Below are 21,353 nucleotides of genomic sequence, written 5' to 3' on the forward strand. Positions count from 1 at the left end.
GCGGGCGCCCTGGGCCTGGCCCCTTTCGGCCTCTACTTCGTTCTCGTGGCTTCTAGAGTCTTCTAGATGGTAGAAAATCGCGCGGTGCGTTGATATCTCTATGTAATCCCGATATGTGGGCCTTTCTTCCTTATTTCCTGATAACCCCCTGCAGAGACGGATAAACAACAAAACTCGTGGAATTTTGTCAGATCAAACCCTAATTCTAGGTGTTGGTTGCATATTGGTCCTTTCTCTTGTTTATTTGATAATTAAAATTGATACTTAAGAACCATCAACAAATACCCCCATACTTAGGCTTTTACTCGTCCTCGAGAAAAGGATGGTTAAGAACAATACTTGGGGTAAAACATTCTAAAACATTCTTTATATTTGCAGGGTATTAAAATCCACTATGTACTAGTCAGGGATGTATATGATTAAGAGTAAAGATCCTTTCTTCTCAATCCTGTTACTTGGAGTTTTTGTATAATTTTGAAAGAAAGCTAGCATACCTTTTTATCCTCATAGGTTCTCTCAAATCACTCATTATCTTTTATATATTTCACTGAGGCTATTTTAATTTGCAAAAATTCTTAAGCATACTTACTTTGCATTTGTTGCCTGATCAAAACGGGATCCGAGGAGGGGAATGTCATACTCTTAGATCAAAGACTTTGGAAATTAAAACTTTGTTAACTCTTGCTGGCATATTGCATATTAGAGGGACCATGGGCTATCATTTTCTCTTTTTTCTTTTTTTTAAGTGGATAGCGAGGTATCCTTAATTCTACTGCCGGACACTTGTCCATTTTTTCTGCGAGGTTGTCGAGCACTTGCTCCTTTTTATTTCCTCGAAAATATCTTTATTTTTGCATAGCCCATGCCTCTAATGCAATAATACTTCGGAAGAGTGAATCTTTCTGAATAAGTGTCTTCATCTTAGGAGCATGATAAATCTCTCAACAAGAGTCTAACTCATTTTGAACAAACTTAATACAGAGTAGATAGCTTTTATAATCATAATTAATATTTTTAGTTTTATCAGGCATATAAAACACTGAGGATGGTAGCTAGAATTTTAAAGATTTTGAAATACATTCTCCAAGTAATAATGATATCAAGAATAAGAAACTCATACTCTACCATCACATATTCCATATTGACTTAAGTAACACAGGGTTTTAAAATAATTTTAATAGTTGCAAGTTTTAGGAAATATCACAGAGTGAGATTAATCATTATTAGAAATATTTTTATCTTTTTAATTTATCATGTCGGAAACAGTATTCTGCATAATCAAGATATGTGTATGTGTAAAGTAAAGTGTGCAGAGTGTGTACCTGAATCGTGGAGTGGTGTAGTCGGAGTGTTTTTGGCATGTTGAGGGATCTCCCCCATACTTGTTTTCTGCTTTCTTGCACAAAAATAAAGTAGAGACACACGAGACATAATAATAATAATAATACTGTTTCTTAATCTTGAGGCATTTATTACAAATGACTAGTAGTAAACTGATAGCAATAGTAACAAACTGATAATAATAGTAAACCTAAACCGAATTTAAAGATAGATAACTAGGATGCATTGCCTCAAGGTCTAATCTAGGTAACTCAGCGGCGTTCTAACTCCTTAATCTTCTTATTGGCACTGGCAAGATCCTGCCTAAGGCCTAGTATAATGGTGTTGTGGTTAGAGAGCTACCTAGTGAGGGAATTAATCGAGGACTGGAGGTCTATGATAATTCTGTCTAGTCTGCGAACGTCCTCATCAATATCCATTATAGTCTTGCGACGCTTGGGAGGTGTCTCAAAAGCATTGAGAGCGTGCTTCGGGGCTGCCTTTGGAGGGATGAAACGGACTTTGGCTGCTCTAATCCCTTCGAAGTAAGGCCTTTCCTCCTCCGTAGTGTAGCGAATACTGCTGATCTCGCCGCTCCGGTTGGTCTTGACTTGAATGACCCTCTCATTGGGTCTTGGTGGAAGGATCCTTGTGCCGGTTGGCACCTTGATGGTGGTCTTCGTCTTGGATGATGATCCTTTGAGGAGTAGGAGTTGTGGCGGTGTGGTGAGAACTGGTTGAGCATGGTTGGCGTAATGGCATGACTTCTATCTGTCGCTCTATGTTGGCCTAGACGAGAGTACGGGCATCAGGGTCTTCCACAGGCTCCATGTTGAGGTTGAAGGGGACGACTTCCCAATCATCGTGGAACTTCTCGGCCATTGGAGCAGCAAGGAACTAATCAAGCTCTAATTGAAGGTGAGAAGGCTTGGTGGCTTGGTGTTTGAAAACTGAGGTCAGGGGTCTGTTTATATAGGGGTCAAAAAGTGCCTCTATGGGTTGTTCAGGTTGCTCCCGTTGATGTGCATGCGAAACTTTCCATCTGAGGGGTTATTCGGATTACCATAAATGCATTTTCCATAACAGAGAAAATCGGGACCGAGGGGGAACAGGAGCTGGGCGCCCGCCCTCTCTCTGGCCCCTCTATGGGCCCACTTTCTCGAGCGTGTTTCTAGATGTAAAACTATTTAGAAAAATATATATATGTCCCAAAAACATCAGACTAAAAAGGTCGGGCTCTAATTCTCCATGGGAAGGTAAAGATGGACTACGTCTATTTCTTTTAATTCTTTATTGGGCTCTAAAAATAATTTAAGACGTTGACCATTTACCTTGAATAACGTACCTTCGTCATTTTGAAGTGTGATAGCTCCGTGGGATGATGAATTAATTACCTTGAATGGTCCTTCCCATTTGCTTCGGAGTTTTCCATGCCCGAAAAGCTTCACCCTGGAATTAAAAAGTAATACCTTATCTCTGGGTGTGAACTCCTTCTTCTTGATTCTCTTGTCATGCCACCTTTTGACTCTTCCTTTGTAGATCTATGAATTGTGATATGCCTTCTCTCGCCATTCTTCCAATTGTGATAGTTGCATTCTTCTATAATCTCCAGCAACATCTAGGTCCATATTCCATCTCTTTATGGCCCAGTGTGCTTTGAACTCTAGTTCAACGGGTAGATGGCAAGTCTTCCCGTACACCAATTGGTATGGAGACATTCCAATTGGGGTCTTGTATGCTGTCCGGTATGCCCAGAGTGCATCGGGTAACTTGTCTTTCCACGTCATTCCCATTTCATTTACTGTCTTCTGAAGAATATTCTTGATTTGTTTGTTGGAAGTCTCGGCATGGCCACTTGTCTGAGGATGATAGGGAGTGGTGACGTTGTGACGGATTCCATGTTTTGATAGATATTGTTTGAAGCGTTTGTCGATGAAGTGTGCTCCTCCATCACTTATCACTACTCTGGGGACTCCAAATCTTGGAAATATAATTTCTTCAAACATCCTCTTTGAAATGATATTGTCGGCATGCTTGCAAGGTAGTGCTTCTACCCACTTGGAGACATAGTCAACTGCCACCAAGATGTACTCACACTTCTTTGATGGAGGAAATGGACCCATATAGTCTATTCCCCAGACATCAAAGAGCTCCATCTGAAGGTTGTTGGTGAGTGGCATTGCATCCCTTGTATTTATGTTTTCGTGCCTTTGACATGGCCCACATCTTCTGATATATTGCTTCGTGTCTTCATACATTGTAGGCCAGCAGAATCCACACTGCCAGATCTTTGAATGTGTACGGAATGCTCCATAGTGACCTCCATATGGTGATGAATGACATCTGTCGATGATCTTCCATCCTTCCTTAGTGGTCACACATCTCCTGAGTAAGCCATTAGAGCATACTCAGAAGAGGTATGGCTCATCCCATATATGTGAACGACTTTCTTGAATAAGCTTCTTCTTGTTTGCTCCTGGTGGTACATACCCTGAAACCATAAAATTAACAATATCTGCATACCAGGGGTCAGACCTGTTAATCCCGTAGAGCATGTCGTCCCGGAGTGAATCATTGATGGGGGTTTCCTGTGGACTCTTAAAATACATTCTAGACAAGTGATCAGCAACAGAATTTTCTACTCCCTTTTTATCTTTTATTTCTAAGTCAAATTCTTGGAGTAATAAGATCCATCTAATCAGGCGCGGTTTAGCATCTTTTTTAGTGAGCAAATATTTTAGTGCAGCATGATCAGTGTAAACAATTATTTTAGCTCCAACTAAATAAGATCTAAATTTATCAGTGGCAAAGACAATAGCCAGAAGCTCTTTTTCAGTGGTTGCATAATTAAGTTGAGCTCCTGTCAAAGTTTTACTGGCATAAGCAATTGCATGATGCTTCTTATCTTTAGTTTGTCCCAATACTGCCTCCACAGCATAATCACTAGCATCACACATAATTTCAAAAGGCAACGACCAATCAGGGGGTTGAATGATTGGTGCAGAGATGAGTGCTTTCTTTAATAGATTAAAAGATGTTAGACATGCATCATCAAATTCGAAAGGAGCATCCTTGGCTAGCAAAAGAGTAAGTGGTCTAGCAATGAATGAGAAATCTTTTATAAATCTACGATAAAAACCAGCATGGCCAAGAAAGCTTCGAATTCCTTTTATATTCACAGGTGGAGGTAGTTGTTCAATTACTTCAATTTTAGCTTTATCTACCTCAATACCTCTATCAGACACTAAGTGTCCCAACACTATTCCTTCTCTAACCATAAAATGACATTTTTCCCAATTAAGGACTAAGTGCTTTTCTTCACATCTTTGCAAAACCTTGTCTAAGTTTTCAAGACAACTATCAAAAGTTTTTCCATAAACAGAGAAATCATCCATGAAAACTTCCATAATCTCTTCAATCATATCGGAAAATATAGACATCATGCATCTTTGAAAAGAAGCTGGTGCATTACATAACCCAAAAGACATTCTACGGTAAGCATAAGTTCCATATGGGCATGTAAAAGTGGTTTTGCTTTGATCATCGGGATGGATCGGGATCTGATGATACCCTGAATATCCATCTAAGAAACAAAAGAACGAATGGTTTGCTAACCGCTCTAGCATCTCATCTATGAAAGGTAAAGGAAAGTGATCTTTTCTCGTGGCTTTGTTTAGTTTTCTATAGTCTATGCACATCCGCCATCCTGTGACGGTGCGTTGCGGAATTAGCTCATTCGTTTCATTCATAATAACAGTCATGCCTCCCTTTTTAGGCACAACTTGCACTGGGCTTACCCACTCACTGTGCGGCATAGGATATATAATCCCTGCATGCAGCAACTTTATAACTTCCTTTTTAACTACCTCTCTCATAGTGTTATTAAGTCTACGTTGGGGTTCTCGAGAGGGTGAAACAGAAGGATCTGTTGGAATACAATGGGTACAAATCATAGGACTGATTCCTATAAGATCTTGGAGTGATTAGCCGAAAACTGAGTGATGTTTCTCAAGAATGGTGTCGGTGTTTTCCCCCGGGGGGGTCACACCAACGAGTAAATTTGTATGCGTGCTCCCTTTCCCGGATGGTGATGCAAGAAGACACAGAGATTTATCCTGGTTCGGGCAAGAGAAGGCCCTACGTCCAGCGGGGGGAGAGAGTTTGTATTATCTTGCACCTAAGTGCTTGTACAGGGGCGAATACAAGCGTGGTATGAAGTGTGGAGCTCTACTACGTATGAGGGTGGTCTTGTGTCGTGATCTTCGTTCTATTCCTGAGTCTCTCCTTTTATAGATCCAAGGAGAGACCCAGGGTACATGCGTAGATGTTAGAGTAGGGGTCGACAGCCGCATGGAGCGCTGACCTACTCGAGGCTTCCGTACGGCATGGCCTCGAGCCGTCCCATCTTGATAGCCTGGTGATGATTATGCGTGCTCCTGCGTTCTGCCCTGCACGCCGCCTCACGCTGGTTCTGAGGTCGCACGCTTGTACGGTATGGCGGCAGATCCGGCGGGGTAGTTGTGGTGTTGTCAGTCGACGCCCAACTTGTCCCTAGGAAGGGACCCTGTTCGGTCGAGGGTCGGACGCCGTGTAATGTGCTGATATCTGGAGCGCTGACCTTGGAGGTCTTGAGGGGGTCCCGATTAGACGTTCCATCCTTGTTTCCTGCGTCCTGACACGCCTTGGGTCGTTCGGTGGGAAGGCTGCAAAAAGAACGATGGGACAGAAGCCTGTTCCCTATCACGCCTTCCGTGACCCGTGTGTTAGGTGGGGAAGCGTCAGGTGCATTAAATGCCCTGGCTCTCGTGCGCGCGTCAGGCGGCGGACAGTGTCCTTGCGCTCGACGCCTCTCGGTTCGCTCGAGCCCGCTTCCGTATTCGACGGCAGCTGTCGCTCGAGCCCTGACCGATTCGCTCGACGCTATTTCCGTCTTCGAGGTTGTGGACGTCGAAGGCTGCGTATACGCATGGCCGTCGATGACTGCGTGTGCGTACGGATGGCCTCGTTATACGCATTGGTGAGGGTACCCCTTGTTGATACCCTCGACAGTAGCCCCCGAGTCTTCATTCGAGCGCTGGCGCTCGAGTGGAGACTTTTGTTTTTACGGTCGAGCTTCCACGGGGGCGCGCGAGCGACCCCGCGGGGGTAGCCCCCGAGCCCTCAAGGGAGTATTTAACTCCTTCAAGGGTTATTTTGCCAAATTTGCAGAAACGCTGTCAACACCCATGGTGGAAGGTTCTGTTTGGCTTTGCCTTGCGTGGAGGTCTCATTCGATAGAGTCCAGCGGCTCGATGCCTCCCTTCGGGGGGATTCCTCTCGACTGTCTCGACCCTACCTTGGACATCGCCAGCGAGTCCTCGAGGCGGGCCTCGATTTTCGACCACTCGCTGGGGATCCCTGACTCTTGGTGCTCGAGATCGGCTGTCGAACCCTTTCGACGGGCCAGCCATCGACCTCTCGAGACTATCGTGGGCGCATACCTTGGCTTACGAAGTAAGGAAGCTGCCGTGCCGGTTCGTCTTTCTGCCCGTTGGGCGCACCTTTTGAGGCAAGCGACGTTGCGACACCGTATCGGCGGGGAATTCGGAGCGTCCGGCCTGTGAGGAGAGAAAGGACCGTTAGACGGCGCATTTATGGGGGGAGTTACCTCATTTATCGGATCTATCCGTTGGTTGGCCGCTATCTATAAATACGCCATGGCGTTGCTTCATCCTTTCTTTCCCCTTCCGTCCTCTCGCCTTCGTCTTCTCGCTGCCTTCGCTCTCTTGCTTCCTCCACGCGCGCGTGCGCCCCCTCGAGCGGTAGTGAATCCACCATCCTTCCAACCAAGATGCTTGTGAGGCTTGTTGCCGCCGACGACTGGCGTCCGTCGTTGATGACGGACCGCCGTCTGCTAGAGCTCGAGAATGAAGGGCTCTTGCGCCGCCGCACTTCACAGTCTTCGCCAGAGTGGATCGCGCCGCCGGCGAGTCATAGGGAGCCCCAGCCACCCGAGGGCTATGTGGTGTCATTCGCCAAGTTCCACCGCCATGGCTTGGGTGCTCCCCCGAGTCGCTTTATGCGGGCCCTCTGCTTCCACTATGGAGTGGAGCTCCAGCATTTTTCCCCGAACGCCATCACCGTCGCGGCGGTCTTCGTCGCGGTGTGTGAGGGCTATCTGGTGATGATGCCCCATTGGGATCTATGGCTCCACCTCTACAGGGGTGAGCTTTTCAACGCCCCCACCGGAACCACCGGTGTGAGGAAACCCGTGTGGGCCGGATGCCTCAACCTGGTGTTGAAGACGAAGAAGACGGAAAGGCCGCGCGAGTACATCCCGGTGGGGCTGTCGTCGAACCATGCTGGGTGGGACTCCCAGTGGTTCTATCTGAGAAACGACGACGGTCTCTTCCCCGCCTACACGGGCCGCCTGATCTCGGAGCGCCCAGACAACTGGACGTATGGCGTCGTCCAAGAGCACCAGTCGCGGCTCGACCCCCTCCTCGACGCCATGAAGAAGCTGCGCCTGGAGGGCTTGTCCGCCGCTCTCGTCCTCTCTGCCGTCCATCGTCGGAGGGTCCTTCCCCTGATGTCTCGGCCGTTGAGGATGGACGAAATGGGGCCGGGCGTCTCGTCCCGGGATCTCGAAGCTTGCCGGATGTCCAACGTGGCTCTGGCGGACGATGAAGTCGCCGCTCGGGTCAGGGCGGCCATCGCCGGCGACTTCAAGTCGCAGCACGTCAACGGCTTCCCCATGAGGCCTGATGAAGACTCGGTCGATCTGGTATGTTTTCTTCCTCATGGGTAGCCCTGACTCTGGGTTCCTTTTCCACCCCCTTTTCCTAAGTCTACTTTTTACGGTGGCAGGGGCGGATCGACGTTCGATCCTCGAGGCCCCCGGTGAGGGAGGACGAAGTTGACCGCGACGCGCGGCGCCGGTCCGCCAAAAAGTCGAAGTCCGTCAAGGAATCTAAGAAAAAGGGGGAGAAGAAGAAAAACCTCGACCGGCAAGCCTTAGAGGCGCGCCGGTCCAAGTCCAGGCAGAGGGGAGAGCCTGAGGAAGAGTCCCCCAGCGAGAAAGATGACGACGATGACGAGGACAGTGAGGACTCCGAGGGGATGGCGTCTCGTCTTGACCGGATCCTCGGGGGTCCATCTCAAGGCGACGTCGACGCTCCTCGGGCGGAAGCTCCGACGGGGGGCCCAGGCGGATGCTACCGTCCTCGCGCCGATACCCCTCCCGCGCCCAAGGTCAGCCAAGTCGTGCCACGCCCTCCCCCGGCGCTCAGGGAGAGCGGTCATGCCAGGCCCGAAGCGACGGGGCCACTGACCCGCAGTCGCGCAGCGGCCTCCGAGAAAGGAGAGGTCGGCCGCAGGAGCGCCAGTCCCGGCGCCCGTCAGGCGGGAACTGACGCACCTAGGCTAGCGCCTGCCCTCGAGGGGCCTGGAGCCCTGACGCGGGGTGGCTCGAGGCCCACCGGTCGGGGCGGAGGGAGGCGAGCTGTTCTCCCTGTGGGGTAAGCCTTCTCGATGCTGTGGCTTTTGTCTTCCTGTTCCTCTGCGTTTGCTCATATACCGATCTTTTCTCAGGCTAAAGCGGACCCTCGAGCAGGCCCAGCCATCCATGGCAAAGAGGCTCAAAACGGGCGCCGCCTCCAAGGAACCATGTTCGTAGTTTATTTCTGGGCCTTGCGATGTTCTTGTGTCGGTTATTATAACGTCTGACCTTTTTACCCTTTGTTTTGTAGGCTCCTCCAGTTCCCAACCTCCAGCCGGCGTCGAGAGGGCTCCGTCTCGTCCCGTGCCTGCCTCGTCGCCGCCGACTTGTGGCGAGGCATCCCAGACGCAAGCGTCAGAGGGAGCCCCCGAGCCCCCTCGATTGGGGGTCGAGGGGGAACCTATCATCATCAGCGACACGTCTGATGGTGACAGAGCGTCTGGGGGTGCCCGCCCTATGGAGGAGGAAGCGTCGAGCCCTCGTGTCGCGGGGTCAACTCCCTGGCCCGCCGGCCTCCGTACCCTCGAGGAGCAGAAAAAGAAGAGGGAGGAGGATGAACAGCGGGAGCGCGAGGCGGCTCGGCAGCCACAGGAGCATGAGGCACAGCAACAGCAGCAACAACAACAGCAGCAGCAGCAACAGCAACAACCGCAGGAGCAACCGCAGCAGCAGCAGCAGCAACCACCGCAGCAGCAGCAGCAACCACCGCAGCAGCAACTGCAGCAGCAGCAGGCGGGCCAAGAGGAGGGACCGCTCGAGCCTCCGCCCCAAGGTTCGGCCCAGCCAGTGCCACCGGAGCCGCAAGAGCTCGGCGAGGAGGAGGACCTGCCAGTGTACGGCCCCCCAACCCCGGCGTGGCTCCTCCCGGGGGCACCTGCCGCGATCCGGGCAGAGCCGGGGCGAGCGGATGGAGTGGTGGCGCTCGCCTGCCTGAAGCGCACGCCCCCCGACCCCGAGTCTGATATCAAGAGGACAATTTACGGCATGGACGGGATCGCCCCAGGGTTCCTCCGGGAACGTCGGGCGTGGGAGGACCGCTTTCCTTCCGAGGAGGATGAAATTGGGGCATCGGGGACCAAGGATGGAACCTGGAAGACGGTGGACGACGACGGACGGTTCCCATGCCTCGTCGACCTGTTCCTGCGCCATGGGGGCTCCCTCGAGACCGTCGAGGGCCTCATCCGCGGCGTTAAGGCGCGGGCTGACCGGGAGATGGAGCACTGGTTCCCTGACCGCATCCGTATCCGGGCCTCCCACGACCCGTCTGAGCCCGACATCTTCCTCGACGATCGGAAGGAGGCGGAGAAGTGGGAACACGTCGAGGAGCTCCGCCTTTGGATGAAGCATGTGGTGGGGCTCCTCTCGGACGTTATCAACAACGGGCTCGGCCCGGCTTATTTCGTAAGTGTTTCTCGAACTCCAATCCTCATGGTGCTTTCAGGTTTCTGTATTCTAATCCATCCAACTCTTGATTTGCAGGATATGAAAGAGACCTCCCGCATCAAGTCCAGCTTCATACACGCCACGAGGGGCGGTTGGGAGCAGCTCCCCCTCCTCAAGGATCAACTCCTCGAGTCGCAGGAAAAGCTCCTTAAAGCTTACAAAGATCTCATAGCACTCGAGGAGGAGAAGAAGGCGAGGGAGGCTGCCTTGGCTGAGGCCCGAGAGGCCTCGAAGAAGGCGGAGGAGGAGACGATGCAGCGACGGGAGCGGGCTCTTACGGTCGAGGAAGCCGCGTCCAGAGCCCGGGAGGAGGCCCTGTCCTACAAGAGCGTTATCGCGGATCTGCACAAGGAGAAGGGCCTCCTTAAATCCGACCTGGACTCTCTCCGAGAGTCCTTCCGAAAGATGAAGGTGCAGCATGTGAACGGCGAGGTCGCCAGGGGCGCCGCGAAGGAAGCCAAGAAGAAGGCCCTCGAAGATCTCGAGGCGGAGCGGGCTCGATCCCGCAGTCTCTCTAACGACGTCGAACGTCTGAAGGGAGAATTGCTGGAGAAGAGTGGGGCCATTGCTCAGGCTGGCAAGGCAATCGAGGATCTCCGCGTTGCCAACACCGAGCTGGCACGCTCCAACAAAGAGATCGAGGGGGCCAACACCAGGCTGGTCGGCGAGAACACGGCCCTCGAGGAGACCGTACGCGGTATGTTTCCTCTATCAGATTTCTTTTTCCGAGGTGTGCTTAGTTTTTCCTAAGGTCTCTTTGTATTGGCTTTTACAGGGCTCAAGGACGAACTCCTGGCCGCCCAAGCCGAGGCTCGCAACGCCAAGGCTCAGCTCGAGGCGGAGGTTGCTTTGAACCGTCGAGTACGGACGACGATAAGTGATCTCTCGACCTCTTGGGAGGTCGAGCCTATGGATGAGTCGAGGGAGGACGCTCGAGGCGACGCCCTGGTCGACCAGTTGTGCTACATAGGCGCGACGCTGCGAGATCGGGTGCGGGACGCCCTCCACATCGGGGTGAAGCGGGCGATGGCGGTTGTCTGCTCGGGCTTCTCCTACGACATGGAGGTGGTGTCCCATGGCTTCGTCACCGATATCTACAAGACCGACGCGGAGAACGAGGAGAGGCTCCATGCCTTGATCGACGACGCGGAGGCTCCTGGGGAAAGGTTGGCCAAGCTTTTCGAGCCTGAGGTGCTCCCTCCTGAGGCTAGCTCGGGCGGAGGCGAGGGCGGTGAGGATCGTGCCGCGGACTGAGGCCTGCGAGCCTGCTCAGGGCGCCTGAGGCCCCTTGTACAATACTTTGTTAATTCTGTGGGTAACTGATGCTGTATTACTTTCGTAATTGTTAAATGCTTATTTTGTCTTTCCGCTTGATGCTTTCGTTTCTCTTTGCGCCTACGTTTGTATCCCTTGCTCGACTTTTCGTAAAAGACTACCTTGATCACTTCAATGGTGGGGAAGTGAGTAGAGTTTCCGTAGCCCGGGGGCGTAGGAGTTCTCCAGCTCGTTGTCCCTCGGCCTTTGAGGGGCTCGAGGCGCCTTAGCTACTTGAACCGTGCAAGGTTTACTCGGGGGGGGGTCGTCCCCCTGGTAGCCCCCGAGGGGGTGCCGACTATGATGGGTCATAGTCGGCGCCCCCTTTTAACGTCGAGATCGTGACTTATTAATCTTCTCGGCACAAAGAAAGAAGAGTTGTTTCGAGGGAACGACTTTATTTATTCATTCATTCGTTTACAAAGTCTTGGTACAAAACGTAAGCAGGAACATAAGTTTAGAACTTCTAGGGGTAGAATCGACGTAGCTGTTCGATGTTCCATGCGTTGGTGAGAATTGCCCCCTTTTCGTCCGCCAGCTTGTACGTTCCCGGCTTCAGGACCTCGGCTACCACGTACGGACCTTCCCAAGGCGGAGTCAGCTTGTGGCGTTCCTGATTGCTTTGCCGGCGTCGTAGGACTAGGTCGCCCACGTTGAGGTCCCTCTTGCGCACATGCTTGTCGTGGTAGCGTCGAAGCCTTTGCTGATATCTGGCAGAGTTGAGGAGGGCCATGTCTCTAGCCTCCTCAAGTTGGTCGACCGCGTTTTCTTGAGTCTCTTTGTTCGATTGCTTGTTGTAGGCCTTGAGTCGAGGTGACCCATACTCGAGGTCTGTGGGGAGGATAGCCTCAGAGCCGTAGACCATGAAGAACGGGGTGTATTTTGTGGCCCTGCTTGGTGTTGTCCTAAGGCTCCATAGGACTGAGGAAAGCTCCTCGACCCATTTTTTGCCGAATTTCTTCAATCGATTGTAGATCCTTGGCTTGAGTCCTTGCAAAATCATGCCGTTGGCATGCTCGACTTGGCCGTTAGTTCGAGGGTGGGCTACTGCAGACCAGTTCACACATATGTGATGCCGATCGCAGAAGTCCAAGAACTTTTTGCCGGTGAACTGGGTGTCGTTGTCAGTGATGATGACATTGGGGATCCCAAACCGATGGATAATGTCGGTGAAGAAAAGGACGGCCTGCTCGGAGCGGATGTTGGTGATGGGTCGAGCCTCGATCCATTTGGAGAACTTGTCAATGGCCACCAGCATATGGGTGAATCCTCCTTTCGCCTTTTGTAGAGGCCCTACTAAATCGAGCCCCCACACCGCAAACGGCCAGGTAATGGGGATCATCTGAAGAGCGTGGGCAGGTAGATGTGTCTTCTTGGCGTAGAACTGACACCTGTGACATGATCGTACGAGCTCGATGGCGTCCGCCACGGCCGTTGGCCAGTAGAAGCCTTGTCGAAAAGCGTTCCCTACAAGGGTCCGTGGAGCGGCGTGGTGACCGCAAGCCCCCGAGTGCAGGTCATCGAGGAGTTTTCGGCCTTCTTCCATGGTGACGCAACGTTGTAAGACCCCCGTCGGGCTCCGTCGATATAGCTCGTTGTCTTCGCCATAGATCACATATGATTTGGCCCATCGAGCGATACGACGAGCTTCTGACCTGTCTTCTGGCAACTCGCCACGGATAAGGCAGTCGAGGAACGGTGTGCGCCAATCGAATGGTCGACCTGGTCGTCGTTCTATCTCCATCATCTCTTCCACCATCAAGAGCGTATCGATAGCATTGGTTGGTTGGGCGGTGGTGGCGTCGACGCCAGCCCCCGTGCCTAGGTCGACGGATGGCTCGTGAAGATCCTTGGAGAATGCATCAGGCGGCACCGTGCCTCTGGTCGATGCGATCTTGGCGAGTTCGTCGGCTGCCTCATTGTAGCATCGAGCGATATGGACAAGCTCGAGACCGTGGAACCTGTCCTCGAGTCGACGGACCTCCTTGCAGTACGCTTCCATTTTTGGGTCGTGGCAGCTCGAGGTTTTCATTACTTGGTCGATGACGAGTTGGGAGTCACCTCGGACGTCGAGGCGTCGGACTCCTAACTCGATAGCGATCTTGAGACCGTTGACGAGGGCCTCATATTCTGCGACATTGTTAGATGCGGCAAAATGAATCCTGATTACGTACCTCATGTGGACGCCCAAGGGTGAGATGAACAGCAGGCCGGCTCCGGCTCCAGTTTTCATGAGTGACCCATCGAAATACATTGTCCATAGTTCCGCCTGGACCTGGGTCGGGGGGAGCTGGGTGTCCGTCCATTCTGCGATGAAGTCTACCAGGGCTTGCGATTTGATGGCCTTGCGAGGCGCATAAGTGAGAGTCTCACTCATGAGCTCGACCGACCATTTTGCTATTCTTCCCGTGGCTTCTCTGCTCTGGATTATTTCGCCTAAAGGAAAAGACGAGACCACCGTGATGGGGTGGCCAAGGAAGTAATGCTGCAGCTTGCGACGGGCAAGGATTACAGCATAAATCAGCTTCTGGATTTGGGGATAACGTGCTTTGGTCTCCGAAAGCACCTCGCTGACGAAATACACTGACCTATGAACCGGTAGCGCATGTCCCTCCTCCTGCCTCTCGACCACTACCGCCGCGCTGACGACCTGGGTCGTCGACGCGACGTAGAGGAGCAGCGGCTCTGCAGGTTGAGGTGGAACCAGGACTGGTGCCGAGGTCAGCGTCTTCTTCAGCCTTTCGAGTGCTTCCTCGGCCTCGGGGGTCCAAGAAAAGCGCTCGACCTTCTTTAGGAGTCGATATAATGGTAATGCCTTTTCTCCTAGTCTCGAGATGAAACGGCTCAGAGCCGCCAGGCACCCCGTGACTCTCTGTACACCCTTGATGTCTCGGATCGGCCCCATTTTCGTGATGGCCGAGACTTTCTCGGGGTTGGCCTCGATGCCACGCTGCGAAACGATGTATCCTAGGAGCATGCCTCGAGGCACACCGAAAACGCACTTCTCGGGATTGAGCTTGATCCGGCTGGTGCGAAGGCAGCTAAAGGCAATCTCGAGGTCCTGGAACAGGTCTCCTCGTCGCTTTGACTTGACGACAATGTCGTCGACGTAGGCCTCGACCGTTGACCCTATATGTTCGCCAAATATGTGGAGCATGCAACGTTGATACGTGGCTCCCGCGTTTCGAAGCCCAAATGGCATGGTCACGTAGCAATACATCCCAAAAGGCATGATGAAAGAGGTCGCGAGCTGGTCGGACTCCTTCATTTTTATTTGGTGGTAACCCGAATATGCATCAAGGAAAGAAAGGGTTTCACATCCCGCGGTAGAATCGACAATCTGATCAATGCGTGGCAATGGAAAGGGAACTTTTGGACATGCTTTATTCAGACTAGTATAATCGACACACATCCTCATTTTCCCATTCTTTTTCTTAACTAATACAGGGTTTGCTAACCAGTCAGGATGATGAACCTCCTTGATGAATCCGGCCGTCAAAAGCTTGTGGACTTCCTCGCCAATGATCTTGCGCTTCTCCTCATCGAATCGGCGCAACCGCTGCTTCACTCGCTTGCAACCGGCTCGAATCTCCAAGGAGTCCTCGGCGACTTCCCTCGGTATGCCTGGCATGTCCGATGGACTCCATGCAAACATATCAGCATTTGCACGGAGAAAGTCGACGAGCACGGCTTCCTATTTGGGGTCGAGGTCGGCGCTGATCGTCAGCACTTTGCCGTCGGAGTTGTTGGGGTCGAGCGGGATCTTCTTGGTTCCTTCCGCCGCCTCGAAGCTGCCCGCATGACGCTTAGGCTCTGGAGCCTCAGCGGCCATGGCCTCGAGCTTTGCAACGAGCTCGGTGGAGCTCTCGACCGCCTCCCCGTACTCGACGCACTCGACGTCGCACTCGTACGCGTGCTCGAAGGAGGAACTGACAGTGATGACGCCTTTGGGACCAGGCATCTTCAGCTTCAAGTAGGTGTAGTTGGGTATAGCCATGAACTTGGCGTAGCCCGGGCGCCCGATGATGGCGTGGTACGTGCCTCGGAACCCAACCACCTCAAAGGTGAGGGTCTCCTTCCTGAAGTTAGCCGCCGTGCCGAAGCAGACCGGTAGGTCAATTCGTCCTACTCGCAGTGCCTTTTTCCCTGGCACGACGCCATGGAAACCGCCGGCGCTTGGCTGGAGGCGTCCTCTATCGATGCCGAGGAGGTCGAGGGTCTCGAGGTAGATGATGTTGAGGCTGCTGCCACCATCCATCAACACTTTCGAGAGTCGGGTGTTGACGATGATGGGGTCGACGACGAGCGGGTAGACGCCTGGGGCGACTACCTTGTCGGGGTGGTCCTCTTGGTCGAAAGTGATAGGTGTGCTTGACCAGCTAAGGTACTGGGGCACCGCCATTCTTGCCGCAAAGACTTCGCGACGCTCCCTTTTGCGCTGCCTCATGGTTAATTGAGTCGAGGGCCCGCCATAGATCATGTAGCAGTCGTGGACGGCGGGGAAGCCATCGTCATCCTTGTTGTCCTCCTTGCTGCCAGCCTTCTCTTTCTTGGAGTCATCACGCGTATCTTTTTTGAACCCCAGACCGTCGAAATGCTTTCTCAGCATACGACAGTCCTTGAGCTTGTGGTTGGCGCCTCCCTTATGGTAAGGGCACGGCTCCTCCAACATCTTGTCAAAGATGCCTCCATCTGGAGGGCCTCGAGGCTTCTTTCGATCCATGGCGGCGACAAGGTTGTCATCGGAATATGGAACTGCCGCACTTTCTGCTTCTTTTTATTCTTCTTGAGGCCTCGACTGGAGGTCCCATCTTCGTCGACGGGCTGCTTGCCTTTTCTTCCTTCTGAGCTGAAGAAGGCGCCGACTGCCTCCTCCCCTGCCGCGTAGTTGGCTACTACGTCCATCAGCTCGTCGACGGTCTGAGGTCGATTGCGACCTAATTCCCGTACCAAGTCTCGACTGGTGGTGCCCGAGACAAACGCCAAGATGACGTCGTGGTCAGGGATGTGCGGCAGCTCAGTGCGCTGCTTCGAGAAGCGTCGAGCATACTCCCGAAGAGTTTCTCCTGACTTCTGCTTGCACTTGCTGAGGTCCCACGAGTTCCCTGGCCGTATGTAGGTCCCTTTGAAGTTACCCTCGAAGACTCTGACCAGATCAACCCAGTTGTGGATCTGATTGGCAGGGAGTTCCTCGAGCCATCGACGGGCGGTGTCGGAGAGGAAAAGGGGTAGCTGTCTGATGATGGCTCGATCATCACCTCGAGCGCCACCTAGCTGACAGGCCAGCCTGAAGTCGGCCAGCCACAACTCTGGTTTGGTCTCTCCATTGTACTTCGCGATGCTGGTCGGGGGTCGAAATGGATTGGGCAGGGGCGTGCTGCGGATCGCCCTGCTGAACACCCGTGGGCCTGGTGGCTCGGGGGCCACCCGGTCCTCGTCGCTGTCGTATCTCCCACCGCGATGCACGCTATAACCGCGCTCTTCCGCGTCTCCGTGCCGGCGGCGCCGATTTTCTTTGATGTCGTGCCGCGCGTCGTGTCGACGTGGATTGTCGACGGGGAGGATGAGAGCGGTCTTTCTACCACGAGGGGGAGGTTGTTGATGGACTGACACCTCCTCTTCGTTTAGAGGCTGTTCGTCGCGCTTCTCTGTGGCAGCTCCTCGTCGTCGAGATGCCGAACTTTCGGCTTGTTGAACCGCCGCCACCTGGAGCAATGTCTGTACCTCATCTCGAATGCGTCGGGCCTGGGAATTCGACGGTTCTGGCATGTTACGTAGCAGCATCGTCGCTGCCACTACATTCTGGCCTGCTCGAGGGAAACGGCTGACAGGTTGCTCTGGCTCTGCGTCGCCCATGATCTGTTGATGTACCTCTCGAGCGCGTCTGCGGACACTTCCGCCCGGCGGGTAGGGCAGGTCTTGCTCGAGGATTTGCTCGAGCAGGACGAGACGCTCGCGGTCTTCGTCGAGCTTCATCTTGAGCTCCCGCAGCTGCGCGAGCTGCGCGGTTCTGTCTTCCTGAGGAGGGGGGTCGACCTGTCCGTCGTTCCCAGGCGTCCTGGGGTCTTCTCGCGCCGCGGGGGCTCGACCACCCGCAGCAGCATCCCGTGTCTCGTCAGTAGTTTCTACCGCCCCCTCGATGTGATAGCATTCCCTCGTAGGGTCATAGCTATCTGTCTCGGAGTCGGAGTCCGGTTCGGCGGCGTAGAAACACCCACGTCCTTCCTCCAGCAATCGTTGCCTGAGGGAGGTGATCGAGTATCGTCCGGGGCCTAGACGACGGAGGCCTTGTACTCGGGATAGGTCCGGCAGCTCGGACGCCGGCCGCCGCGCTTCAGAGCTACGTGGGAGGACCATTGGTCTTTCTACATACGTCTGGGCGTTTGGGCATACCGCCCTGGCAAGCGACGCCGCGGCGTTGTCCAATCCGAACGGCAGTGCCGCTCTTGGAGTGAACAACCCGTGTGGAAGTAGCCTAGCAGCGGTGGGGGAGAGCGCGCGAGACGCGTCCCCTCCCGTCGTCGCGCGGTGCTGAGTCGTCGCGCTTGTTGCTCCGTCACACGGTGCTGCCGACTTGTGGCCTACGTCCTGCCTCGCACGAGTTGTTGGTCGTGCTGAAGCAGAGGGGCCGCGGAGGTGCTGTCCGCGCCTCTTCTTAGGCGGGGAGGCGTGGTGGTGAGGGCGTCTCGGGGCCTTCAACCGTGCTGGCGTAACACGGGCTCCTCCTGGTCCTTTGACTGAGAGCAAGATCATGTCGTAGCCGGAGCCCGTAGACATGAACTCGAGACTCCCAAACCAAATCACCGTGGAGCGCGGAAATGGCGAGGCAAGAGTAGCCATCCGGAAAGAGTAGCTCAAGGACCCCTACCTGGCGCGCCAACTGTCGGTGTTTTCCCCTGGGGGGTCACACCAACGAGTAAATTTGTATGCGTGCTCCCTTTCCCGGATGGTGATGCAAGAAGACACAGAGATTTATCCTGGTTCGGGCAAGAGAAGGCCCTACGTCCAGCGGGGGGAGAGAGTTTGTATTATCTTGCACCTAAGTGCTTGTACAGGGGTGAATACAAGCGTGGTATGAAGTGTGGAGCTCTACCATGTATGAGCGTGGTCTTGTGTCGTGATCTTCATTCTATTCCTGAGTCTCTCCTTTTATAGCTCCAAGGAGAGACCCAGGGTACATGCCTAGATGTTAGAGTAGGGGTCGACAGCCGCATGGAGCGCTGACCTACTCGAGGCTTCCGTACGGCATGGCCTCGAGCCGTCCCATCTTGATAGCCTGGTGATGATTACGCGTGCTCCTGCGTTCTGCCCTGCACGCCGCCTCGCGCTGGTTCTGAGGTCGCACGCTTGTACGGTATGGCGGCAGATCCGGCGGGGTAGTTGTGGTGTTGTCAGTAGACGCCCAACTTGTCCCTAGGAAGGGACCCTGTTCGGTCGAGGGTCGGACGCCGTGTAATGTGCTGATATCTGGAGCGCTGACCTTGGAGGTCTCGAGGGGGTCCCGATTAGACGTTCCATCCTTGTTTCCTGCGTCCTAACACGCCCTGGGTCGTTCGGTGGGAAGGCTGCAAAAAGAACGATGGGACAGAAGCCTGTTCCCTATCACGCCTTCCGTGACCCGTGTGTTAGGTGGGGAAGCGTCAGGTGCATTAAATGCCCTGGCTCTCGTGCGCGCGTCAGGCGGCGGACAGTGTCCTTGCGCTCGACGCCTCTCGGTTCGCTCGAGCCCGCTTCCGTATTCGACGGCAGCTGTCGCTCGAGCCCTGACCGATTCGCTCGACGCTATTTCCGTCTTCGAGGTTGTGGACGTCGAAGGCTGCGTATACGCATGGCCGTCGATGGCCGCGCGTGCGTACGGATGGCCTCGTTATATGCATTGGTGATGGTACCCCTTGTTGATACCCTCGACAAATGGTCATTAATCGCAGAGTTTGTTCCTGAGTGAGTTTACCGCTAATGATCACAGGAAACTCTGGATTACTGTTTAGGAAAGCATAGATAAGACCGGGTGGTAAAGTTTTAAGCTCTATGGGGGGTCTAGGTGTTTCTGCAAACTCATCTAAGGGTTCAGGTTCAGAAGGTTCGGCCTCTTCTTCTGTGAAGAAAGGAGTTTCGGCTTCTAAGTCTAATTCTTCTAAAAGCTCAAGAGATGCAGCCTTTACCTCCTCCATAGGATCAGACAAAAGATATGATTCGGCCTTATTGTTTAAGGAGTGTGAAATTGTTATTGGGAATTTAAAGGCTTTTCCAAAAGAAATGTGTAGCTTTCCAGTATGACCTTCATAAAGGAGTCTTCTAAAAGGTTATCCTATTAATAGGTCGAAGTCCCATGTATCAAAGATATAGAAGTTCAAATGAACCACGGAGCCTTCTACCGTAATGGGTAGGACATTAACAATTCCAAGACTGGGGACTAATCGTCCCGAAGATTCCTTTATGACCTTTGTTGTGGGGGTTAAGACAAGATTTTTAAATAGTTTAAGTGCAAAAGATTCAGACATGATGTTGATCCCCACAACAGGATTATAAAGAGCATTAAATCGATCAGAATTTTAAGCACAACGTATAGTTATAGAGGGTGTGTCCAAACGGATCTCATCAGAGGAAAGCTCTGATTCCTCCAACCATTCGCTACTCATTACTGAGATAAGCTCTCTCAATTGATATTCACTTGGCAAATAAATGCTAAACTGGCTGTTTTGGGGTTTGTCAATAGAATGGTAGTTTGAAATATTTCCAAAATCGGCAAAAAGATCGGATTCTATATCCAACATGAAGTTCGGTGGTGGAATTTCTTCCTCTTGTGGCTCAGAACTTGGGATAGCTAAAGTAGATGAAGAATTTGGCAGAGTGTCTACTTTGGCTTCGTAGGTTTCATCATGAAGGGTATTATCCATCTCAGCTTCTAGGATTCTATCTAGGATCACTCTAGCTTCATCAGTAGGGATGCGAAAGAAAGAACCTCTAGACATTGTGTGTAGCATTTGTTTGTGATTTTTCTGAAGACCTCGAAAAAAGTGAAATAAAAGAACAGGGTCTTCAAGATTAAGGTTTGGACCAGATTCTAAAAGATCAGAAAAACATTTCCAGGATTTTCCCAAAGTTTCATTATCTTTTTGTTTAAAAGATAGGACTTTGAGTCTAAGGTCGGCTATACGGTCGAGGGAATAGAAATCTAGACAAAAGTTGGCTCGTAAAACTCCCCATTCACCTCATTGTTGACTTACCTTCTGACTGTACCATTGTCTAGCTTCTCCCCTTAAGGAAAAAGGAAAAAGCTTCCAACGTAAAGTTTTATCAGAAATGCCTTCAATGCGAAGACAATCACATGTTTGCTCAAAATCTCTAATATGAAGGTAAGGGTTTTCATCTTCCTTTCCCGAAAAAGATAGGTTTTGAATCATGGCAATCAACCTAGAACTTAACTTATACTGGGATGTTTGAATAGGCTGTGATGACTCCCATGGTAAAAGGTCAGTTACTGAAGGGATTGCATACTCATGGATCGATTTAGAATTTTGGTTTTCCATAAGGTAAGAGTAAAGAAAATAAATACAGAATATAAAAGATAAGAAAAGATAAAAGTATAGATACAAGTTAGTAGTAAGACTCAAGGTTATCTCAGCAAACCGTCTTTCTCCCCGGCAACGGCGCCAGAAATGCTTGTTGATATTTAGGAACGCAATAAGGAATTGATCCGCAAGCGCACGGATATCGGTGAGCACTTCACCCGGGAGGTTATCCAGAGTATTGTATTTATTTTTTTCCACTAGGAGAAAGAGTACATCTGACTAACCGG

This window comes from Sorghum bicolor, chromosome 8, assembly GCF_000003195.3.
Source record: "Sorghum bicolor cultivar BTx623 chromosome 8, Sorghum_bicolor_NCBIv3, whole genome shotgun sequence".
In the NCBI taxonomy this organism is placed as follows: Eukaryota; Viridiplantae; Streptophyta; class Magnoliopsida; order Poales; family Poaceae; genus Sorghum; species Sorghum bicolor.